Source organism: Otolemur garnettii, unplaced genomic scaffold (assembly GCF_000181295.1).
Source record: "Otolemur garnettii isolate 467f Iridium unplaced genomic scaffold, OtoGar3 scaffold00038, whole genome shotgun sequence".
Classification (NCBI taxonomy): domain Eukaryota; kingdom Metazoa; phylum Chordata; class Mammalia; order Primates; family Galagidae; genus Otolemur; species Otolemur garnettii.
Window position 1 is genome coordinate 13779925 of NW_003852433.1, and position 23193 is coordinate 13803117.

Consider the following 23193-nt stretch of genomic DNA (forward strand, 5'->3'; position numbering starts at 1 on the left):
CTGATCATACAACAAGAGACATAAAATTGTCACATACAATGACCAAGAAATTTGCACGGCTTGCATGTATAAGATGTTCCTGAAAGCATTATTTATTAGGCTGCAAATTAAGAAAACTGATGTGTGATACAAGGGATTGGCTAAGTCATGGAAGCTTCCTAAGAGGAAGATAAATTCATCATTTAAAATATGTATCATAGAAGAATGATTAATGGCCAACACATTTTATAACATATTATTAAATAAAATTTTGCTAAATAAAAAGGCAAGTTTTAAAACAGAACTGAATTATATTTTCGTAAAGTATAATCTCATGGACATTTTACGGAGTTCTATACCCCACACTGTTAAAAGTTGTCAGCCCTAAAGAGTTGGTGTGGTTGATTTTCGACTCCAAGCTTTTCTGTACTCCCAAGGAACTCTGCTATGTTTCAAAGGAATAAGCCAGCTCAGTGCTTATGTTATAGTGTGAACTGACTGGAATTAGCACCAGAGCACTATAAAAATTCCTGCATAGAAAAAAATTTGTTTGGAAAACTTTCTTCCTATCTCATGAATCCCTGGGAGGGGGGAGGGTTGTTAACCAGGGCTATAAACGATTTTCCCAAAGTCACACAACAAACCTATAAAAGGGAGGTAGAATTAGAAGGTCCAGCCTGTGTCCTTAAATCAGCAACTGCTACTGTGATTTGGCATATCAATCAGAATTGGGGGTTTTCTCAATTAAAAAAAAAAGCTAGGTTTAGATTTCTGTGGCCATAAGATTCTGATTTTATTTAAAACCATCCTGAAGATTCTCTTCTCATATACTCTCTCCCCCTTTTTTCTCTCCACCCTCATTCTTATTCCAAAAATATTTTAGGAGGTATACATTTTCTTACAATGCTATGTTTTTAGTCTTTGCACAAATTAATTAATTAATTAATACATAAGCTAGCACTGTGTCCAGGATTACCTGACTAGGGAGAATCAAAGTTAAAATTCTCTGTCTACCTCTCCTTCCCTCTCTCTCTTTCATTTTTATTTAGGTTTTTTCTTTCTTTTGGGTTAATAAAACATATTGTTTGCATCCGAGATATGTGTGTTCCTTTGCAACTGGACAGCAAACAGGTGACAGGCTTTGGGTCAAGTCGGGGAGCAAACCTGAGTCCCCAGTGTGGGTGGACTGTGTGTGGATTCTCTGCATCTTCCACTGTGAGGAAATGAATAATTTCCCTCCTGCAGTGGAGGCTGATGTGTTCCTGGCACCTTTTAATTGGACCCTAAAATTAAAAACATTTAAAATTATGATTTTTATGTTTAGGAGAGACACAACCCTGCCACCTCCTCCGCTCTCCTCACTGCTGCTCACGTAAATTTATGACAAACGGACACTCGAGGCCTCCGAGGACACCAGCAGAAGCTCTCTGGAAACAATTTCTTAAAATCAACTTTTCCTTTTAAGATAATTTTAGACTTCTGGGAAAAGTTGCAAAGATAACGCAGAGTTCCCAGACTCCCCTAATGTTATCATTTTATGTAAGATGATAATCTTACAGCTTATGTTTGTCAAATCTAAGAATCCCATGTTGGCATGTTACTGTTAACTAAACTCCAGGCTCAATCCAGCTTTTACCCATTTGTTTGTTTATTTATTTATTACTAATGGCCCCCTTTCTGTTCCAGGATCCAATCCCAAGTTCCAACATTGCCTTTAGTCATCCTGTTTCCTCTTCTCCAATGTGTGATGGTCCCTCAGGCTTTCCTTGACCTCAAGAGTTTTGAAAAACGCTGGTCAGCTGTTTTATAGAATGTCCTTCCATTGAAGTCGGTCTGATAGTCTTCTCATGATGAGACTGGGCTCATGTGTTTTGAAAAAAAAACACCATAGAAGTGACATGTCCTTGTCATCACATCATATCAGGGGTGTCTGACATGGAAGGACTTTGAGCTGTCACCAAGCAAGACATTTCCTAGCCTTTCTGTCAGGTAGACCTGGATCCAAATCCTAATCCCAAAGAGACACTAATTATAGAATAGTTAGCACCCCAAAGGTGCTTTCCATGTGCGGGGCAACACGCCACATGCTTTTCCTGGATTATCTCACTGAACACTGCTGACCCTTCAAGGTAAGTGCAGTTATGGCCCCCATTTTACATATGGGAAAACTGAGGCTCAGAGAGGCCAGGCAAGATGCACAGAGTCACACAGAGGGCAAGGAGTGTGACTGGAAAGTTTTCATCTGGAGGGGTAGGGTTGGGATCTGATTGAGTCTTAAAAGGATAATGGTTGATCTGACATGCTGAAGGGACTGTAGGTGTAAGAGGGGAGCAGAGAGTCTAATTGGGAAACTGTTGCAATTGTCCAGGTGAGAGATAATCTCGCCTAGACAAGAGCGGGAGCCGTGAGTGGTAGCTAGGTCTCACCTTGCAAGACTGGTAGAGAGAGGTCGGCAGGTTCAGGATAAACTTTGAAACTTTCTGCTAAAATTTGGATCTTGTGCGCCTGTAAATTGAGGGATTTGGGTGACACCTGGCAGGCATGCTGTTGGCCCCAAATTTATTTAATAAGGCACTGGGCACAATACATGAAGGATTGTTGTTTTTATTTTCATTTTATAATTAGAGAAACTGAAGTTTATAGAGTTTAAGGGCTTTGCCCAGGGACACCAAACTAATCAGTAGATAGGACAGGATTTGAAACTAGATCCAATTCTTAACTGTTCTGCTACTCGCAGGGCAGTGGTGAACAACAATGAGGATAATAAATAATTAGCATTATTTCCTAGCACTCACTATCTGCTAAGGGGCAGAGGTTACTTATCCTTTAGCCCAGCGTTCCTTCCTTCCTTTTTCTGTAGCTCTCCTTCTGGGCTATGTGTCCCAGACCCCCTTGCATGCACGTGCCATGTGACCAATCTCTAGCCATTGGAGTGGGAATGCAAATGTGAGTGCACATGGTTGGCAGTCTTTTTTTTTTTTTTTTTAATGTCTCACTATGTTGCCCAGGGTAGGGTCCTGTGGTGTCATAGCTCACAGCAACCTCAAACTCCTGGGCTCAAGTAATCCGCTTGCCTCAGCCTCCTGAGTGGCTGGGACTACAGGTGCCTGCCATAACGCCTGACTATTTTTTTTAAGAGGGAGTCTCGCTTTTGCTCAGGCTGGTCTCAAACTCCTGACCTCAGGCAATCCAGCAGCCTCAGCCTCCCATAGTGGTAGGATTACATGCATGAGCCACTGTGCCTGCCCGGGCCAAGGCTTTTAAGAAGCAATTACAGCCCCTCTGTAGTCCTTTTCTGCCAGCTTTTTGAATTAAATAAAGAGACCCAAAAGGAAAGCAAAGCAACCAAATGGAAAAAGCCTGGATCCTGAGTCACGGTGTGGAGGGTACCCACTGCCAACCAGGAACACACCTCTCAGGTGAGTAAGATGTGAGGTCAATGAAACACTCTGGGACGGTCAAAGAGTTTGTTAGAAGATGAGTAGGATCAAAATCAGTAGACATCCTTGGGAAGGCCGTAAGTTCGTCTTTTGAGTTCAGAAAGCACGAGGCTCAACATCCAGCTCTAACATGGGTCATTACAAAAGTTTTGAAATACACAAAAATTAAGCAGTATGAAATCCACATGAATGGAAACAAATGAAGCCCTCCTAGCAACAGTGATAAGCTGAGCAAGTTGAAACTTGTTTGAGTGAGTCAGAAAGGATACTGTTTACTGTGATTCTTGGGAGTGAAATAATGGGCCATAACTCAATCTGCCTCAAATCCTCTTAGTGACCTATGTAACCTCCAGTTTATGTGACCTTGGGCAAGGTGACCTCCCCTCTCTGAGCCACTAGGAAGAATAATGAAACCTCTTTTATAGGGGCTGCTTGGAGGATTAAACAAGGTGATGTACATGAAATGTTTAGGACCAGATATGGAGAGAATGCCTAATAAATGGTCACTGTTGTCATAATTAATGCCAATCAAAATTGCTCAAGAAGGTGGAGGAAGTGTTGTGAAAGAGACTTGTGGTCTCCTGTCTATCCTTGTAGCATCAGGTCCCCAGACTGCTGCCCAGACACTGTCTCACAGTAGCTGAAACACCTAACACTTTAACAGAGAAATGTTAAAGCTGGTGATTCATGCCTCGGCTTCTATAAGGGCCTCTTAATTATCCTCTCTCCTCTCTAATCCATCTCTGCACCTCTGCCAGACTCCTCATCCTAAAATGGTGTGTATCCTGTTATTCCCTGATGACAAGTCTTCAGTGCCCTCACCTCCTTAACATGGACAAGCCCAGATGTCCTGAATTAACATTCATATTGTATTCTGTGGACACATTAGCCCTATCCATACATCAGAATCACTAAGACACATGTTGGAAAGGCAGATTCTGGGGCGCCAACTCAGATCTAAATAGAACATGTGGGAGGGCCTAGGAATCTGCATTTTAATAAGCACCTGGGTGATTGGGATAAACAGGAATACCTGAGAAGCACTGTTTAAAGGCCGTCTATAGGTAAGCCTGGGTAGAGTCCTGTGGCGTCATAGGCGCCATTTCCCCCACTACCCTGACACAAACCCCACATCTGGACCACAAATGTTTATTTTCCTGTGACACACCATATGGCTTCACAACCAAGGAACATGAGTTGAGCTCTTGCTATGTGCCAACTACTGTACTAATCTCCATATCTGGGTTTTCTCATTATGATATAACTAAGAGGGAGGTACCATTATTGTTGTCCCAATTTACAGATAAGGAAATCGAGGCCTGGAGTAACTAAACAATGTGTCCAAGGTCCCACAGCTAGGGGGTGATAGAGCCAGGATTTGACCCCGGCTTTGGCAGATTCCAGAGCTGGATAGCCTGACTCCTGCCTGATGCCACCCCCCTCTAACCCTGAACCCTGTCCTCCCATCCCAGTCAGCCCTTCAAACTCCTTTCTCATTTCCCCAAGGGTGGGGCTTCTATAAGGCCCAGGGGTGACTGGAATCTTTAGATAATGCTGAGATTTGTGGAGCAAGAAGGAATCAGGAAAGTTTGGAAAAGCTAACGCTGTGAGCTTACAATGAGGGAAAAAGGGGAGCCTTCCAAAAATGGGATTCATCAACCAAGGGCTGGGATGCAGTGGCTCTGGCAATACCAAAGAGGAACAAATCTCAGCTCACCACATGAAACTGATGGGAGGGTTTTGGAGTCAGACTGTGTGGCTTCAAATTCTGGCTCAGTCTTGGGGCCCATTATATGCTCAGTTCAATTACTTGGGGCAAATGACTAAACATTCTGAGCCTCTATTTTCTCATTCTTGAAATGGACATTTATTCATTCAACTAAGAGTAAGCCCCTCTTATGTGGTCACTGTCCTACAGCTGGAAATGACAGTGATAGTATTTGTAGAATTGGAGAGAGTGTTCAATGAGATAACACACAGAGGGAACCTGACCTTTAAAATGTTTTAATTAATGCAATTTATTAGAACTATTTGCTTTGATATTATACTTCAGAGTTTGGGGGAGAAAAGGTATATATTGCAGGGTAAGGTCACTGAATTTAAATCCCCATACTGTATGTTACTGACTAATTCAGGACACTGCTTCCTGTTTTTGGAAAAAAGTTCAGCTCTAACAGCCACGTACATTTGTTCACATAATATCTATGGCTGCTTTCTCTATAGCAAAATTGAGAAATTGCGACAGAGACTCTAATCGTTACTCCCCAGCCCTTTGCAGAGAAAGATCACTGACCCCTTGTCTAACCCATTGAAGAGGCAGGGAGAGGGTTATTTATGGTCTCTCCTCTTATTGCTGCATTTGGTTTTTGACTTTTCTCCCACCTTCTTCAAATATCAGGGATAGCAATGATATTTCCATACAGGAATAATCTCAAGGTCTTTTCTATAGGGGTGGTTGCTGTGCAGTGTGACTTTAAATGGATTAAATTTCCCCCAAGTGAATATCAGAGGATTGAAGAGCTTACAGTAGGCAGAAAGAGCATGGATCACAGGTTAATTCCTATAAAATGAGAAATCTCTATGCAGTGGAGTCTTTGGATTCTTTACGTTGCTCTGATTACATAATGAAAAACTCAGTCCCGTTCCTTTATTAAGCACGGAGCTATTAGATGTTCTTTAAGCATATTATAAGGAAATAAATTTATTTTCTTCTAGTAGCCTAACAACTGGAAGTTTTGAGTAACGAGAATGTAAATGCATACTTTTGTGGAGCAGTTAAGGTTAGGCTTTAGAGTCAGACGGCTTCAAGTTCAAATTCTACCTCGGCAACTCATTGGCTGTATGATTTTGGTCAAGTGATTTAACTTCTAAGGCTTAGGTAACCTTTCAAGTGGGGATGAATTTATTATGATGTTCATGTGACTATTAAATGGGGACATGTCCATAAAGCACTTCGCCCAGTGCCTGAATCTTAGTAAGAACTCAGGAACTTTCGCTGCTGTGTATCTATATTGTTAATACTATCATTCAAGGCAAAAATCATATGTATGAGAAACAGCCACTAGCCAGTTGCCTCTGGTGTATACAATCCAAATAGCAAACAGATCCAGCCAGAGGGTGGAAATGCTGGCCCTGTCTCAGTGAACCATTTGTGGGATCCTCACGGCAGGCTGTGTGTTTCACTGAACTTGATGTGCTGGACACCTGGCACAATACCAGGCATGTAGCTGATCAGAACAAATGGTGAGATCTCCACTCGTCCTGGGTACCAACTGCAACTCTAAGATCATCCAGACGAACAAGACATGACCAGACAGAGGCTAGAAACATCTCCCTCTCCCTGGTTTCTCCCTGCTAGTCCAGAAGGTCCCTGGCCCCTCTTTGGTGCCCCCAGAGCATTGTAAATGGCTGCCCTGCTGAGCCTGAAGCTATATCGCACCAGCTCCTTCCTGTTCCCGACGCCCAATTCCACCTGCTCGGGAAACATCTGCCTCAGGTCCCCCGGGAGCCTGCCTCCTGCCTGAGTGTCAGAGAATCTATGTGTTTGTAGCCAGGAAATATTGATTTCAGGCTAAGATTGAATCAGCGCTCTCTCCCAATCTTCTGCCTTCTGTCATCTCCCTCAGAATAGTGCACTGAGCACGTTCTAGAAGGTTCCAATGCAGATTTTTAATATGAACAAGAACTGGGGCCCAGGGTGTGGGGCGGGTGTATGGGGTGAAGAGGTGATATAAGAAAATAAATTTCCCCTTCACACAACTATCAGAGGAAGATGATCCCAAACAATGAGCAGACCATCCTTGAGGGCAACGATGACAGCCAATTCAAACTTATCACACCGGCACTATATTAAGGCCCCGAGATTACACTGTGGCTCGTTAGAGGAACATCTGCTGGACATCAGCACCGAAAGGCCAGATTGGATTGCTTAAAAGGCCGACTAGGGACAAGCAGGCAAGACCACTTCTCTGTGGGGACAATGTCCGAGAGACACTATGTCTGATGTTTGGGGCTCACCTTCCCTCTCTGCCGGGAAACAAAGGATCTCAATTTAAGCAGGGTCAGCAGCACCTGTCAGGGAGGTGGTGCCTCCTTTTCAAGACCTAGAAGGCAAAAGAAGTAACATTCTAATAGTAGCTGCCACCAGTCATGCTTATGATGTGCTAAGCTCCGTGGTCAGCATTCCATGGGTATTCTCTCATTTAATTCTCACAGTAACTTTCAGAGGCCCATTGACAGCTGAGGGAGCTGAGGCTCAGAGAAGTAGGGGAACTTGCACAAGGTTTTGTGTTCGTCTGCGATTAACGGTTAGGGTGATCGACTGTCCAGTTTTACCCAGACTCTGAGATGGCCATGGACAAACCCAGATGCAGCTAGAGTTTGAATCCACATCTGCCAGGTGCCAAAGCATCTTCTTATCCTTTCTGCTACACCATTCCCTGCATTCTCTGCTCATTCAATCACACATTCATTTTTCGTTTACTGAACCACCATATTTAATGAGCTCCTGGGATGTGCCAGACACTAGTCTAGGCATGAGAGACACATCCATGAAGGAGAAACCCCAAAGCCCTGCCCCGATGGGGCTGCCCTTGTTCACGATTATTGTGTCCCCCACTACACTTCACATTTCCCTAAGACTGGCTAAATTGAATTATGTTTAACCATAAAAGCAATGACATGATCACTCTTCTATGGTTTTCTGCCCCCACATACTTCTGAAAAGTATCTGGAGCAACCCTCAGAAATGGTGCGCACACAAGACGCTCATCACCTCTGTCGTGTCACCTCTGCCCTCTAGAAACAGGACGTCCCAAGAGGCAACAGGATCAAAGCACACACAATCAGGAGGGCTATAAATAGTGGAAACTCGGGCTTCAGTAAATCCCTCTGTGCCGGAACTAGGAGGTGCCCTTGCAGTTTGGGAGTTGTAAGTTTGGGACAAATACAACACAGGCTCAGTGGTGCAGGAGAAAGAGTACGGGACTGGGGAGCAAGCAGACTTGAAGTGGCGGTGTGGATAATGGTAATTCCTCCGCAAGCTGTGCCTGAAGCAAATTAAAGCTCCTGATGACATAAGGAGCCAGCTCCTGGAAGGAGCATGGGTATCAGATCTTTCTTTTCTCCATCCTCTTGTTTGTAATTAACAGATGTTTTCATAGCACTCATATTCCATGTACTGCTTTAAAGACTTTCAAATATTAAATCATTTATTCCTTATACCATCCGTAGCTTATGAGGGACTTAGTGGGAAACTGAGGCAAATAAAGGCAAATTAACGGAGCCAGAGTTCACAGCTGGTCAGTGGCAGAGCTGGGATTTGGCTCAGGGTAGTGCAGGTTAAAGTATAAACAGTTTAATAAGGATTTAAATAAAACCACAGGTGGCAGGAAAGAAATCAAGGGTAAGACAGGGAGGGGCTGTCATGTTGGGTAGAGTCTGGCTGTGCTTTGGGAAACCGAGTCTACTGCCATCGTTTGTCTATGGGGCCTGAAGCAATCCCGACAACAGTCTTATAATGCCTCCTTCTGCCACCTGCATGTGGTTTTGTCCTTGACAGTCTCTCTCAGTGGGAGAGATTTTCTGCAAGGCTCAGGATGAGACAGATTCTATAGACACACCTTCCTTTATAAACAGAGTCCCTTATTGTCAAAACAGGAAAAATTTAGGAGTGGAAGACGGCGTTGTCAGTAATGGTACTAAAGGAGCAGGCATAACCTGGGAGGTCACGGCCATGCGGTTTACAGGCAGCCCGTGAGCTGCTTCCTGGGCCCAGGCGAGAGCACTGGGGAGGAGCGCAGCCAGCCAGTGGCCCTGACCATGGACAGAGGGAGGACTTAAAAGGACATGGTGGGCAGGCTCAGCCACAGTCCAGGCTCTGGTGCCTGGTATGTGGGGGTGCTGTTTTTCTGCACTCTAAGCGGGGACTGCCTTATGTTGGGGGTGCTTCTTAAGCTTTATCTCTTAAGACACTCTGATGCTCAGATTCAGAAGCGTTCTCAAAGTTTTCTGACTCTTAAAAGGAAGATGGAACAACACTGGGGTTGTCTTGAGCTAGTCACGGGATGAACACGCGGAATCCAAGCCCGGGAGGATTAGAGTCACGAGGGAAACCTGTCTCCCTGAGCAAACCTTTCTGCGCAGTCGTATACTGGGCTCTGGTATCTCTATCAGCAGAGGGCTAAAGAGGGAAAGAAAAGGTGGGTTGTTTCTCTGGAACCCTCTCAACTAGTAAAAGCCTGTTCTTACTCTTAAAGTTTTCAAGAAACTATTTCTCTGCCTTTGAATTTGAAGGTTTTGTTTTTCAGTTTTTGGCTGGGGGCAGGTTTGAACCTGCCACCTCCAGTATATGAGGCCAGCGCCCTACTCCTTTGAGCCACAGGTGCTGCCCTGAATTTGACGTTTTTAACACGGTGAAGACCCCATGTTCTAATCTGCCTGTGAGCTGATGAGAAGGGGCTAGGAGTTGAAGAACAGGGTCTCTATTAACCAGCCTGTCCAGCAAAGGCAGCTATACTCTGTGACCCTAGAGACACTCCATTCTTCTAACCTCCCTCCCCATGGAATGGGGTCACCTCATGCCTGTAGTATGAAGCACTACTGGCTAATACGTGACCCCTGCAAGAACACCTGGCTGCAAAGCCCACCTGTTGAAGGGTGGGGGGAGATGGCCAAGAATGCTAGTGGAGTCCTGACAGCTGAGTACAGCCCCCGAACCAAGTTGGAACTTCCCTGGGAGTCTGATGGGAGAAAGGCTTTAAGTGGTAGCCACAGCCCCATAGTACTCAAGACTCAGAGGCATATTTCATCCAAGTAACTCTAACTACAGCAAAGGAATGTTGACCAGGAAGCAGCAGCAGCAAAGGGAGCTCTTAGGCATAGCTGAAACTTCTCTGGATCTCAGCCCTAAGGCCAGGCTGCCCAAGGTGGCGGCTAGGCAAGTTGCTTAACCTCTCATGCTTCTGTTTCCCCACTGGGACATGGGGAGTGGTACCTAGTGACAGACTTGCACTGTGTGACTTTGTCCTTCAACTGGTCGGATCTGTGTTAAAAGGTGTAAGTTCGGTTGTGCACTTGGTGAAAACTGCTTCTTGAAGGACTGAGTCTCAACTCAAAGTGCCATCTCTCCCCCTGTAGGCCTATGCAGGTGGGACTAACATCAGTTGCCCACAGAGGGTCTCGGCTGTGCCCTGAGTATCACCATAGTCATTTCTTGTTTACGCCTAAATTCACTTGTCCCTTCTGAACTCAGATCCTCAAGGGACAGAAAGGGGGATCCCTGGTGACTCAGACCTCCTTATAGAGTTGACACGTTACTCATGGGACTAGAAGCTACATGGAGACAGTGACAGTTTGTGCCAAGTGGAGCCTCACTTGCCAAAGAAAAGGATCAGTTGGGGAATACTGAGGGATCCCGGTACGTATTCTCTGTGGCGTCCCTCCAAGTGACCTCATCTGCCACATGCTACAGATAAGTCTGGGCACCTGGGGCTAGTCTATAGCCTGCTGGGCCTTCCTGTTAAACATCAGATGTTACCCCCCCCACACACACACACCCCTCCCGTGCTCAAAAGACACAGCTGCTGTTGGAAATCTTGTTTGCACTCAAGTGAGATACTCAGGTTGAAATGGGGGTGATGCCTTGGCTTAAGTTGATCAGGTGGAGCTAACTCATTAGATTCTCAGCCTCTCTCTCCTGGGTTTCAGCCTCTACCCAGCCCCATGGCCAAAATACTGAAATATCCTCTGAATTTAGCCTCTGCAAAAGCAGTGTTGAGCTGTGTGATGCATCAGACTATGACTACCCCGTCTGAGGGACTTATCCACATTTCTGGCTGTGCATTCTGTTCAACTTGGCTCTTAGCTCCTAGCAGTGGGGTATTTATAGTGAATACCTGCTGCATCTTACCTCATCATATCCCAGCAATACCCCAAACTTCCAACTTCCATCACTTATCTGGCCCTTAAAGGGGTATTAGAGTGACCTACACTCCAGTGCCAAAGTTTGAGATGCAAGAGAAAAGGGGGATATGATTAGTGTGGATAAGCCCTTAGTTCAAGGTATGGGTACATAGGGTTGAGTTGACCCTGGAAACCCTGGCAGAGTCTGAGAAGGCACAACTGCCCCACCAGGGCTCAGGGAGGCTGGGCGGCAGGGATGTGAGCGTGCATGGTGGGCATGAGCCATGGGTGTCTAAGGCCCTCTGGGCAGAGGAAGATCTCTGACCTCTCCTACAAAAATTAGCGAGTCTTTTAATGGACATTGTGGCCTCATTTCCAAAAGCCAAAGTTGAGACAAGTAGCCACAGTTCTGCCATTTGGTCCTGTTGCCCTGAAAGTGGGCCCATCCCTAAGATTCTAGGAACAAGAACTTTCAGGGAATCACCTAGAGGTGTGTTATAACTCCATGATCATTGAAGTCTCTTCCTATGGGCTGAGTCTTGAGTTTTCACTACTCCCAGAGCTAGTTGACAGGCTGTGGTTCTCTTCCCAGTTCTGATTGCCCTGTGAGTTCAAGCTAGCTCTTCCCTATGGGAGAACAGCCCATTAACCTTAGTGCTATTTGACCACAAATGCCCTTGGATGTTATCTTAGGTTACAGGTGACTTTTTTGGATCAGACTATGACAAGTGTCCCTGTGTTGCAAAACCTTTTCCCGGAGTAGGATTCCGGCTCCTGTAAGTCCTGTCATCTCCGCATTGTGTGTGCCCTGTGCATCCCACTGATCCCTGTTTTACCTTGGGATCCCTTGAAGAGCCTGAGAAGAGGTCCTTAAAGCAGCAGGCAGCTTATCCAGGAAGGTGATCTTGGGAGGCATGAGAAGTGGGCCCCAAAGCAGGAATAAAAGAATCTAAAGGTCCTACTGAGGCCGCTTCTGTAAGTGACTGCACATCTTATCCACTGGGGAAGCCAGGGAAGTGCACAAATGCCTGTTGGAATTGTCTGTCTGGGGAACAGGTGATGGAGCCACTTGCTCTCACATTCCACTGGTTGAGCATGGAACTGGTGGTAAACTCTTGTGCTTGTAAGTTACACACAGGCATCTAGAGAGGATGCATCTTTGTGCAGAAACAAGTCTGCCTAAGTAAAGGCTCCAGCCCTGCCTGTCCTAGCTTCACGTGGAGAGGGAAGGGCTGAGGGTGAGCCTGTAGCATCAGGCACGTGTCTGTGTCTGTGTCTGCTGACTTTCTCCTAGTGTCCAGGAATCTTCCCCTCCTAGACTGAGCCCCTCAAGAACAAGGAGATGCACTCAAGTGAGATGCTCAGGTTGAGATGGTTTTGATGCCTTGGCTTAAGTTGATCAGGTGGAGCTAACTCATTAGATTCTCAGCCTCTCTCTTGGGTTTCAGCCCCTACCCAGCCCCAAAGCCAAAATACTGAAATATCCTCTGAATTGAGCCTCTGCAAAAGCAGTGTTGACCTGTATGAATCAGGTCAGGGCAAACAGCAAACTAAGGCTGACTCAGCTATTACCAGACGTTCCAGATAACAGCCCGAAGATAAGCCATAGACTCCAGAATGGTGATCACTGACCCACACGGAGGCAAAACCAAGGGTTCTGGTGCCCTGGCATCTTTGTCCTTGGCATTACTTAGAAGGAGCAGATCAAGGCTTCATCCTTCTGGCCCTCACCTCGGGAATGTCTACAGTCACTATGGGGCCTACTCCATGCTTTCTAGGGCTCCAGCTTTGACTTGGGCAGAACTACTCAGCCCTACTTCAAGGACTGGGCTGGACTTGCATAACCTATAGCCCCGGCCACAGTTGAGTGGGCTGTGGCAGTCTCGTGGCTTAGGCGGTGTCACATGGCTTTGTGTGCACCCCTTTCTGTCCTGTTACACACCAAGCATGTTAAGTGGCTCATAGAAACTCTGAACTGGGGACTAACAGTTTGAGAAGGCAGGGTTGGAGTGGGAAGAGCCTGTGGATAAGATGTGACACTGGTTGACTGGGCTGTACTAACAGGAACCTCCTTAAGAGGAAAGTTATATGCACATAGAAAGTCGAATGGTACCCAGGAGTATGTGGTCCTAGAACCTCATCATAATTGACCCAGTTCTAGACCGTGCATAGAGAATCCCATCTTCCTTCCTAAAGGGACTCTAACCTTGAATCAAATCAGATACTGAGCTTATGATGGGTGTAAGTTAGAATGAAAGCAGATAGGTGGCCTGGTCTCTTGTCACCTGTTTCTTCTGACCTACAATCTAGAGAGCAGGATGTAATGGGGGATTTGATGGTACAGAGTTGCACTAGGTGTCAGCCTAATACTTGTTCACCAGGAGAAATGCAGCAAACTTTGTGGCTCTGGGATTTTCCTCATGTATGAGGACAGGTCATAAGTTCTGGGATCACTAAGAAAAGTGAGGTTGCAGTGCAGAGCCAAGGTCAAGCTGCAACTTCATGACAAATCTAAAAGGTAACAGGACTTACTGAAGGACTAAACATTAGGTATGGCTTGGGAACAAGGAGCAAATGCTGGAAATCCTAGTTCAGGTGGTGGTAGCATTAGCTGACGTGGAAGTCTAGGGTGGGACCAGGGACACAGCAAACCAAGGGGCAATGGAGATGCCTCTGTGGCTGAGAGTTATGTAACTTTGCTATCAAGTGACATGTGCTTGCCTGTAGGAGGCAGGAGTAAACAGCACATAGGTCCTACAGATGGCAGGAGGTTTGACAGCAGTGACTCACGGGAAAGCAGCAAAGGCATTAAGAGTTAAAAAGCAAAGCCCAAACCTTACCTCCTATGGACTTGAGTGAACAGACTTCACACAATTCAGGCCCTAATTGATTGCTCAGTGCACAAACTATATAGTCCAACCCACCGAAGCTAGTCAGATACGAGTGAGATGCCAAACCAAGTCACAGGTAGAAATGTCCAGGGCTTTGCAGGCTGATGCATTTCTGTCTACTTCCCAAGCATCTGCGCACAGGATACTGATGAGTGAGGTCAATCCTTATGCCAGGCAGAAGTCAGGGCTGTGCTGATGTGGCAAGATGCAGCTGCCTCTGCGTGTATGAGTCACTTAACGGTGAAACTTGAAGGGACTTCTCCAAACCGAAGGTGCCTGAGTTAGTTCGATTTCAACCACTTTGGACACCTCCAGCAAGAGTCCCTGAATGCTGCTTTATCAAGTATTTTTTTTAACTTTTCAAATGAATGAGGCTACAATACTTAGGTTACATTGTTCTACAAATGGAACTTTGCCCTAGAAGTAAGAAGAGCCTGTCACCTGGTGGGGGGGCATATTATACAGCCTCAGTGTGCACATTAGGTGAGATCCCACCTCACACCCTCCCTCCTTTTGCCATATGTCCTACCCTCTGCTTCCCCTACCCCCGAACTGGATGATAACAGTATTTTATTCCTAGGAACGTGTAATTGTTTATATATGGACTTCATATTAGTATGGAATACATTGCATATTTCTCCATTGAGATACTTGGAAAGTATTTCAACTCCAAGTAAATGTAAAAGATGTGAAGTCTCCAGCCATTTTTTAATAGCTGAATAATCCACGGCATACTTGTACCACAGTTTACTGATCATGCATGGGATTGATGGGCACTTACGTTGCTTCCACGACTTGGCAATTATGAATTTAGCTGTAATAAACATTCTAGTGCAAATGTCTTTGTGGTAAATGATTTTTGCTCTTCTGGGTAGAGACCTAGTAATGGGATTTCAGGGTCAAATGGAAGGTCTACTTTTATTATTTTTTTTTTTACATAGATTTGTACATAGATCATGAATACATTTATGCCATTATAAGATTCAATGTGTTGATATTTATACAAATTGGAGTGCTTACATCCTACTAATCAACATAGCCTTCACCTCATTTACCCAATTACAGGATTAAGACATTTGTGTTCTATACCTGATAGATCCAACTTGTACTTGCAATGTGCTTCATAGGTGTGGTCCCCCTACCAACTGTCCCTCTACGAAAGGTCTACTTTTAGATCTTGAGTACTCCTCATACTGTTCTCCCAAAGGGCCATATTAGTTTGCAATCCCACCAGCAGTGTAGCAGTGTTCCCTTCTCTCCACATCCATGTCAGCATCTGGTGTTTTGGGACTTTGTGATGTGGGCTAATCTTGCTGGGGTTAAGTGACATCTTAGAGTGGTTTTGCTTTTCATTTCTCTGATTAAGTCTTTTTAATTTAAAAAGACAAGAGCTGGAAAGGTACTTGGATCACTTAGTAAAATCTTCCTCCTCCCTGTCTGTAAATAGAGGAAACTGAGGCTTACCCCGAGACAAAGGGGAATTATTTAAGATCTGAGTTAAGGCTGTCAGCCCAGATTCTGACCCGGGTCAGCAATAATTGCTGAATTTTCAGGTCCCCCTTCATTAACCTTCCTACTCTTGCCTGAGAAGACCCTCATGAAACATCTGTGCTAATTGATTTGCTGATACCTCAAGTAACTTTATTTCCATTAGAGATGAATAATTCATACCCTCAGTGATCAATGCTGGTATGGCATTGAGAATTAAGGGAAGGGGACTGGGCAGCTGTCTACACAATGAAGTGTCATCTAGAAATCGAAATGACCAGTAGGAGGTACAAGGGCTTGCACACCTGGGTTTTGGCAGAGGCAGCATGCAGGACTGAATCCAACCCAGCATTCTTGAGCTAATCTTCCAGCCCTTCACCGGAGATTTGCCCTACACTGTGGTCTACAAAGGCATCTGCTTTCATATCCTTCCAGGACTTAGCAAGGCTGCACCACGTACCAGCTACAAGAGTCTCAGCCTCAGACCAGATCTAATTGGGGAAAGGAGGTGGGTAGCAGCTGTAGACTAACCCTTTCAAAGGCAATGGACTCTTTTCTGGGAGACCCTCAGAGGCAGTCTCCTGCGTGCAGTCTCCCAATCCCCTGACCTCAGACAAGAGCTCACCTCATTCAAATCCCTGAAATCTCTGAGCAGACCTAGAGACAAGATGGAAGAGAGCCTGATGCAAAGAAATAAGACTGTCCTGAGCCCAAGGGAGCTGGGGAAAGAGGGTGGGAGTCATGCCAGGCATGACTTGCTGTTGTGTAAGAATACCTAGGACACTAAACCCTACGTGGGGTGACGACAACGCTCCCTCTAGTCATGGTGTAGATGATCATGTGTCATCGGCAGGCGGATCTGAATGCTGATGGGCCATTGGTTTATCAGCATAGCTGGTGGGCACCAGAAGCAAGGCAGTCAAGCACAAGATTCCGGAGTGTAGGGCAGTGCCTGTGGCTCAAAGGAGTAGGGCACCAGCCCCACATACCAGAGGTGGTGGGTTCAAACCCAGCCCCAGTCAAAAACTGCAAAAAAAAAGATTCTGAAGTTTATTCTAGAATGGAGGGAACATGGGGAAGACTCAGGATGAAGTCTGCCAGGTGAGGAAAGTGTGCCTTAGTGATTCCCTTGTAGGTCAGGGAGATGCTCTGGGGATAACATACGCTCAAGCTCACATGCGTCTGTGTTTAGTCACTTCATGTCAGCCCAAATCCTGTCCTCAGGACACTAGAACTTCTCGAATCTTGGCTGGTCTAGTCTGTTCCATGAGCAAAGTGTTAGCTGCTGCTTCTCTGGGAGGCAGTTTTTGCTCCTCCCACCAGTGTTGGGCTTTCAACTGTCTACTTGCCTTTCCACCCACAAAAGGGCCCTTCCTACTGAACCCAAGGGACACCAAAGACAAGAGGTAAAATTAAAGCTGCCCACATGTGTTTACAACTTGCAGGCTTATTGGTGTTGCTGGGAGGGCTTCATTTGTTTCCATCTGCATGGAATTTGTGTATCTCAACTTTAATCTGCATATCAGACAAGCTCTCCTGTCCAAGATGTTCTCAGGATAACCCTTAATGGTGAACTGGATTAATGCTACTTTCCTGTAGTAGGCACTCCAATGTCGAGCCTTCAGTGTAAGGCTTTCTTCCTAGTCTAAGACAGTCTTTACTAAGGGAATAGGCCTCAACATAGGCCAAGGTTCTGATTTACTTCTTAATGGTAGAAACTGGTATCAGTGCAGTAAGCCTGGCTCAGAATAGCCAGATGCCAACTATAAGGTGTTTACACAGGCCAAGTGACAGTTTCAATGAACAGATCCTGGCTGCATGTCACTTAAGAGAGGGCCCTCTAAATCCATGTTGACAATTTCCAACCTCAGCTGCATGAATCGACCCAGTTCATCCCTGGTCCAGTGAGCCTTGTTAAGCCATTGCTTCAAGCATCTGTCTTACCTATCTGACAGAATGGCAGAGATTGAAATGTACCAACCTGGAGACGTTGAGGAGCTGCCAGAAATCCCCAGGACAAAGCTTAGGGTCTCTGTGTAGAGTGCTTGATGTGATGACAATACAAATAAGATTGTGGCTACACAGCTTGTTCTAGTCTACTGCATATCCACCAGCTCAGACTTCTATGTATGGGACCAATAAGCTAGGCAGTGGCTAGCCCTCTGCTCTGGTATCATAGGGCTAAAACCAATATGCAGATGGGCCTGCCTTATTTGAAGGCTCTTGGGTATATAAGCTTTCAAGCTTATTCTTTTTTTTATAACTCGGTTCTTAACGTAGGACTGACATCTCTTCCTTGATGACTGTCCACTAGGGGCTGTCTGGTCCTTAAAGGCTGCCAGTGTGACTTGTCATGCATGTGGCCCCCTCCACCTTCAAGCCAGGAATGGTTCATTTAATCCACATGCTTTGAGTCACTTTCCTGTGTCTAGGAGCTCCTGTGAAGGGCTCGTGTAACTGGTTGCATCAGGCTCACCCAGGATAATTCTGTTCCATTATGTAGCAAAGCACAGGAACACTCTCATACAGGATTTACATGGGGCGTTCTACACATGGGGTGGAAGTCCTGGCCGTCACATGCCACCTACTGTGCCTATGGCCTTATGCCATACTAGCCTCCCTGAGGACAGGGATCTTGGCTTCACTGTACCCAGTGCCTATAACAGAACTAGAGCGTGTGGTGCTGTCAGTTGTGATGTATATACATGCTTGGTATTCTCTAGGAAGGCAAGGAAAAAATCCTTTTACCACAGACACTTGCACAAGCTTAAGTTCTCAATTCTCTCCCCGGTTATTTCCTGGAACAGTGGCTCTATCAGCTTGGCAACTATTAATCTGATCATCCCTTCTGTGGAAGTAGGCTAGGCTGTGAGTCTCTCTCCTTCCCAAGCTCAATGCAAATCAGAGGTTGGAGACAGGAAAGGTGTCAAGACAAAGGTAAAGGTGTCTTGGGTTCATAAACTTCTGGGGAAACAATCTGTATAACCTCTGTGAGGTCACTGTCTTCCTGTTCCCTTGTTATAAAGGAGTCTTAGAGAAGATGTGAACTGACCCTCAGATGTGTTGCAATCTGGGTCTTGTTACTGATCATGTATTTTCTTAGCCCAAGTCACTTGTCTCAGAACTTCAATAAAAGGAATAACTGCCTACCTTCAGGCTCTTGAATTACACGTGGTACATGGTAAGACATTGATTTCTCCTAAGCTCTTTTGAGTGAGGCCAACCTAAATTTCTCATCTTAAGGCTAAGTAGTCTTAATTCCTATGGAATCATGATAATTCATTCCTGTAATAAATAATACCCCAAACTTGTATGGGGTTCTTTCAGCTCTTCGGGACTACTGTGCCCCACTGGCCACCAGGTCCCATTGGGTGACTGTAGATATTTGATCAGAGCATTACAGTACATCAGACTCATTCTAGACCCCTAGTGGTCAGGAGGTTATGAAACCTGTTGTTGAGGGGTAACAATGACCAAGGCTGGCTCTTGAGGACTGCTTGCTCAGGTGTCTACTTGCATGAGAACTCAATGCTTTGGACACTGTACTCAGATCCAGTTTTGCATCTCAATCTGAGACTACAAAGTCTGAGATAAATTACTAAATCAGGATTGACAAAAAATCTACTGAAGCCTAACTTCTCCCTCTGCCCTCAAGAGGCTATTGCCTTAGATAAACTTGTAGAATAGGATACAAAAGCAAAACAGTCACAAGTCTCTTGAAGCCTGGGCATGTTACAGTGGAGTAACTCATAGTAACGGGTTACTGCACACATAGTAACAGGTTACTGAACACGGCTATGCCCCAGGTCCTCTTGGTGCTGAGGATGGGGTATAGGACTGTCCCTGCTTGTGTGGAATGTGGTCTAGATGGACACAAACATCAGGTAGAGATTACTCATCATGAAGGGAAAAGAAAACAAATCTTGGACTTGATATCTGATCTTGGGTGAATGAATTAACCATGACTATCATGCCCACTTGATGCAAAACAATCCACTATCAACTCTTTTTAGCAGAACATGTTTTCCACCCTTAAAGTTCACTAGACATTAAGAGGGTTGGAGGAAATAAGTTTTAAAAATCAAGAAATAAAAGTAGCAAGAACTGGACTTGGAAAGGAGTCTCACATTGGTATCCCCCTCCAAGGGATTGCCAATCAGTGGGGGGTAAGGTGAAGTATAGCATATTGAGTTTTTAGCTTCAGGTTGACAGGGTCTATCTGCTGGACTTCCAGTCAGAAATAGACATGGTTGGCCTTGGATTTTTGGAACCTGTGTCTAGACATGGTTCTACAAACCTCAGCAAGGATTTCATCCGGCCCCAGCAGCCTTTGTTGGGTTAATGCCTGACCTAGCTCCTGGAGCCACTCGGTGTCTGGGGGCAATAACTCAAGCTCATTAGTGGGAATGAGAGTAAGCATTACAGTATGGGTCCCGAGTCATAACTCAGAACAATCAAAACATGAAAGTACACAGGCCATAAAAGACAGCGTGGAATGCTCATAGTGCATGGATGTGGAAAAGATTTAAAAAAGTCAAACCCACACAAGCTAATGAGGACAGATGGTGAGCACAATGGGGGAAAATCAGGACCTTCCCCTGACTGTCTTCCTCACCCTGGACTCAGACTAACCTGAGCCTCTATGTCACCCTTGCCCAGTTTGCACGCTCTCCCATCTGAGAGGAAATGGAACAGTTTCCAAATAGAAAAGGAAGCTGACCTCAGAGTCCTGGCCCCAGAACAGTGAAAAGGTGTCACAAGGAACAACCTGAGTAAAGACCTAACTGCAAGAAGTCACTGCCCTAGTGGAGACTTTGTTCACAAAACCTGGATGTACAGCTTAACTGGCCAATGCGTGACTCTTGGAAGCTCACCCTATTGGCCACTTCTGGTTTGGGGTTAGCTTTGCATTATCTCAAAGGATGAGGTGGAAACTCTGTAATCAAGTTGACTGCTTTTGGGAAAAGCAAAAAAGTGGCAATGACTGAGCCTCAAGGCAGAGTTCCCTGGAATGCCTAGCAGCAGGGCACGCTCAGATTTGTCTCCTGAATCTAAGGAACATGCTGTACACAGCCTTGTGAATATTGAGGGCATCATACCTGGGAGATCCTCTAACTTCTTCCTCAGGTTCTCCGGTGTACTAAGCAGGAAGTTTCTGACTGTTCTTGGAACAGGGATGATCTTTCTTCTAACCAGGGCCTTAGTGTTCTGCATGGAATCACTTAAACTCCCTGTTTGTTCCTAGGGGAGATGGAGGCCAGTTTTGCTGAGTCTCAACCACCCTGGAGACAGGGTTCAAAAGACCCCTGAGCCTGGAGTAGGGTGGGGTGGTGTCCCCGCAAAGCTGGGGTCCTCCTGCAGTAGGATACTCTCTCAGGCTGATGAGGTGGCCTTCTGCTTAATGTTCTGAGGTTTGACCTGCAGAGACTTGTGCCTCCACATCAGCTTAAACCATTTCATGGGAATGTGTGGCGAGTGAGTTAACACTGCGCCTGCTGGAGAGGCAGATGGGAAGAGGGCACCGGGCATAACCAAGGTCCCCCTTTAAATACTGCACTGACCTCAGCACCTAACCTTCCAGTGGTACATGTGTAAGACGACATACACAACCCACTGAATCTGCACAGCTCCTGTGCCTGTTCTGGGCTGGAGGGCTTAAGTGAAGTGGACTGAAGACATCTGTGTCCTAAGCAGGTGCTTGACAGTATATACTTGAGCGTCTCCATTGGGGTGTCATTGTGAGTTGAGGCACTAAGATAGGATGCTCCTTGTGGATAAGGAACTGTGGCTCTGAACATAAACTGGCATCTTCAAGTGGTCCAATGTTCTACGGAGTTCAGATCTTAAGCACCACATTGGGTGACATTATGAACTGTCACTTTGAATCTCATATTAACTCTAGGGTTGGAGCTATGTCCCCATCTTAAAGGTTCTGGCTAGTAAATTCCGAGGTACATATGTCCACATGCTCAAAGCGAGCCAAAGGTTATGCCAGGATGAGGGAAACCCTCTTAGTTTGAGGGAGAGGTCCTTTAGCTTCCCACCGTTGAGTTGCTACAGAATCTGACTTGATGATTCAGTTACCTGTGAGCTTCAGTTTCTGTCCAGATTTTCTGCATCTTTTCCTCAATGAGCATCATGTTCATCTCATCACAAAGCTTTACAAAGAGGTGGCCACCAGAATATTAAATATTTATGAATTTTGTAATGGATAGTTTGTGAAGGTGCACTTAGCTATAATTTCTCATTTGGCCTATATAGTGATTTTAGGGACACACTGTATCAAAACAAGTACTCAACTTCTGTCCTGGCTGTGAGGTTTGATCTTAATCCCAGTACACCTCTACCTTGCCTTAGCTTTATACCCAGTCCTCAACTGTCAGCCAACGGGTAAGCTGCTGGCCGTTAGGTCAGGTTGCCAGCTCAGTCCAGTTAGGTCTTGAACAGTGAGGTCATGTGGCACAAAACATAGGCACCTGGCTGGCAGGAACCTCGCTCTGGGAAGTCTGTTTCCAGGGGCTTGTGTAGGCAGGATGACCAATATTTCAAAGGCAGCGGTCTGGAAAAAGCTGCTTCTGTCTCACTAGCATCTAAAAGACATTGAGTAGATGACTCCAGTGAGGCTATATTCCTGTAACTAGAAATATTGGCCCCCATGTTGGGAATCCATGGCTGAGCCTAGATAGGTGCATTTCTCATGTTGGTTCCCTCTGAGGTTTTCATGCATGGGCAGCCTAAGGCTGGACTGCACAACAGATTTTATGTGGACAGTCTTAGGTCAGCCTCTGAAGGGATACACCACGGGGAGTTAAGCACAAACATGGGTTTGTGCATAGATACAAATACACAAGGGTAACAGGAGGGTCTGCCAGCTCTTCTGGGCCTGGCTCTCCTAGATGCCAGATGAGTGATCCATGCGATTTCAAGAATGCATGTTCTGTTCAATATTGCTTATTAGACAATTGATTGGCTTATTTCCACTGTCGCATTTTTCCTGCTGGGTCTGTCAACTGATAGAAACGTAAGGGGAAATAGACAAGTTCACTCTTTTTTTTTTCCAAGCCAAACTGTATCCAGCTTTATTAAAGATACTTTTAACAAACAGTCATGGTATTTCAGGCAGGACATGGGCAGACGATCATTAACAGTATACAACAACTTTCAAACTCCCTTCTTCAATGTTCTACCAAAAATCAGAAATTCACCATAAAACCCAATGAAGTCTTCATATAATGCTCTGAACAGGGAAGTTTAGAGTGAGAGTTGACATTTCACATTTAGCATGTTGTTTAACAACTTTTCACAAGCCGACCCTGACTTTCAGGAAATGAAATGAAAATGGCAGAATTTATCTGAAGATCCAACAATCTACAAATGGAACCACTGCTCTTTTGAAGGATGCCATCTCAGTGGGTATTAGTGAAAAAGTCCAGATTTCTTAATATACTGGTAACCAATTATTGGGGGTCAGGTCCCAAGAGGTGACTGGGTTT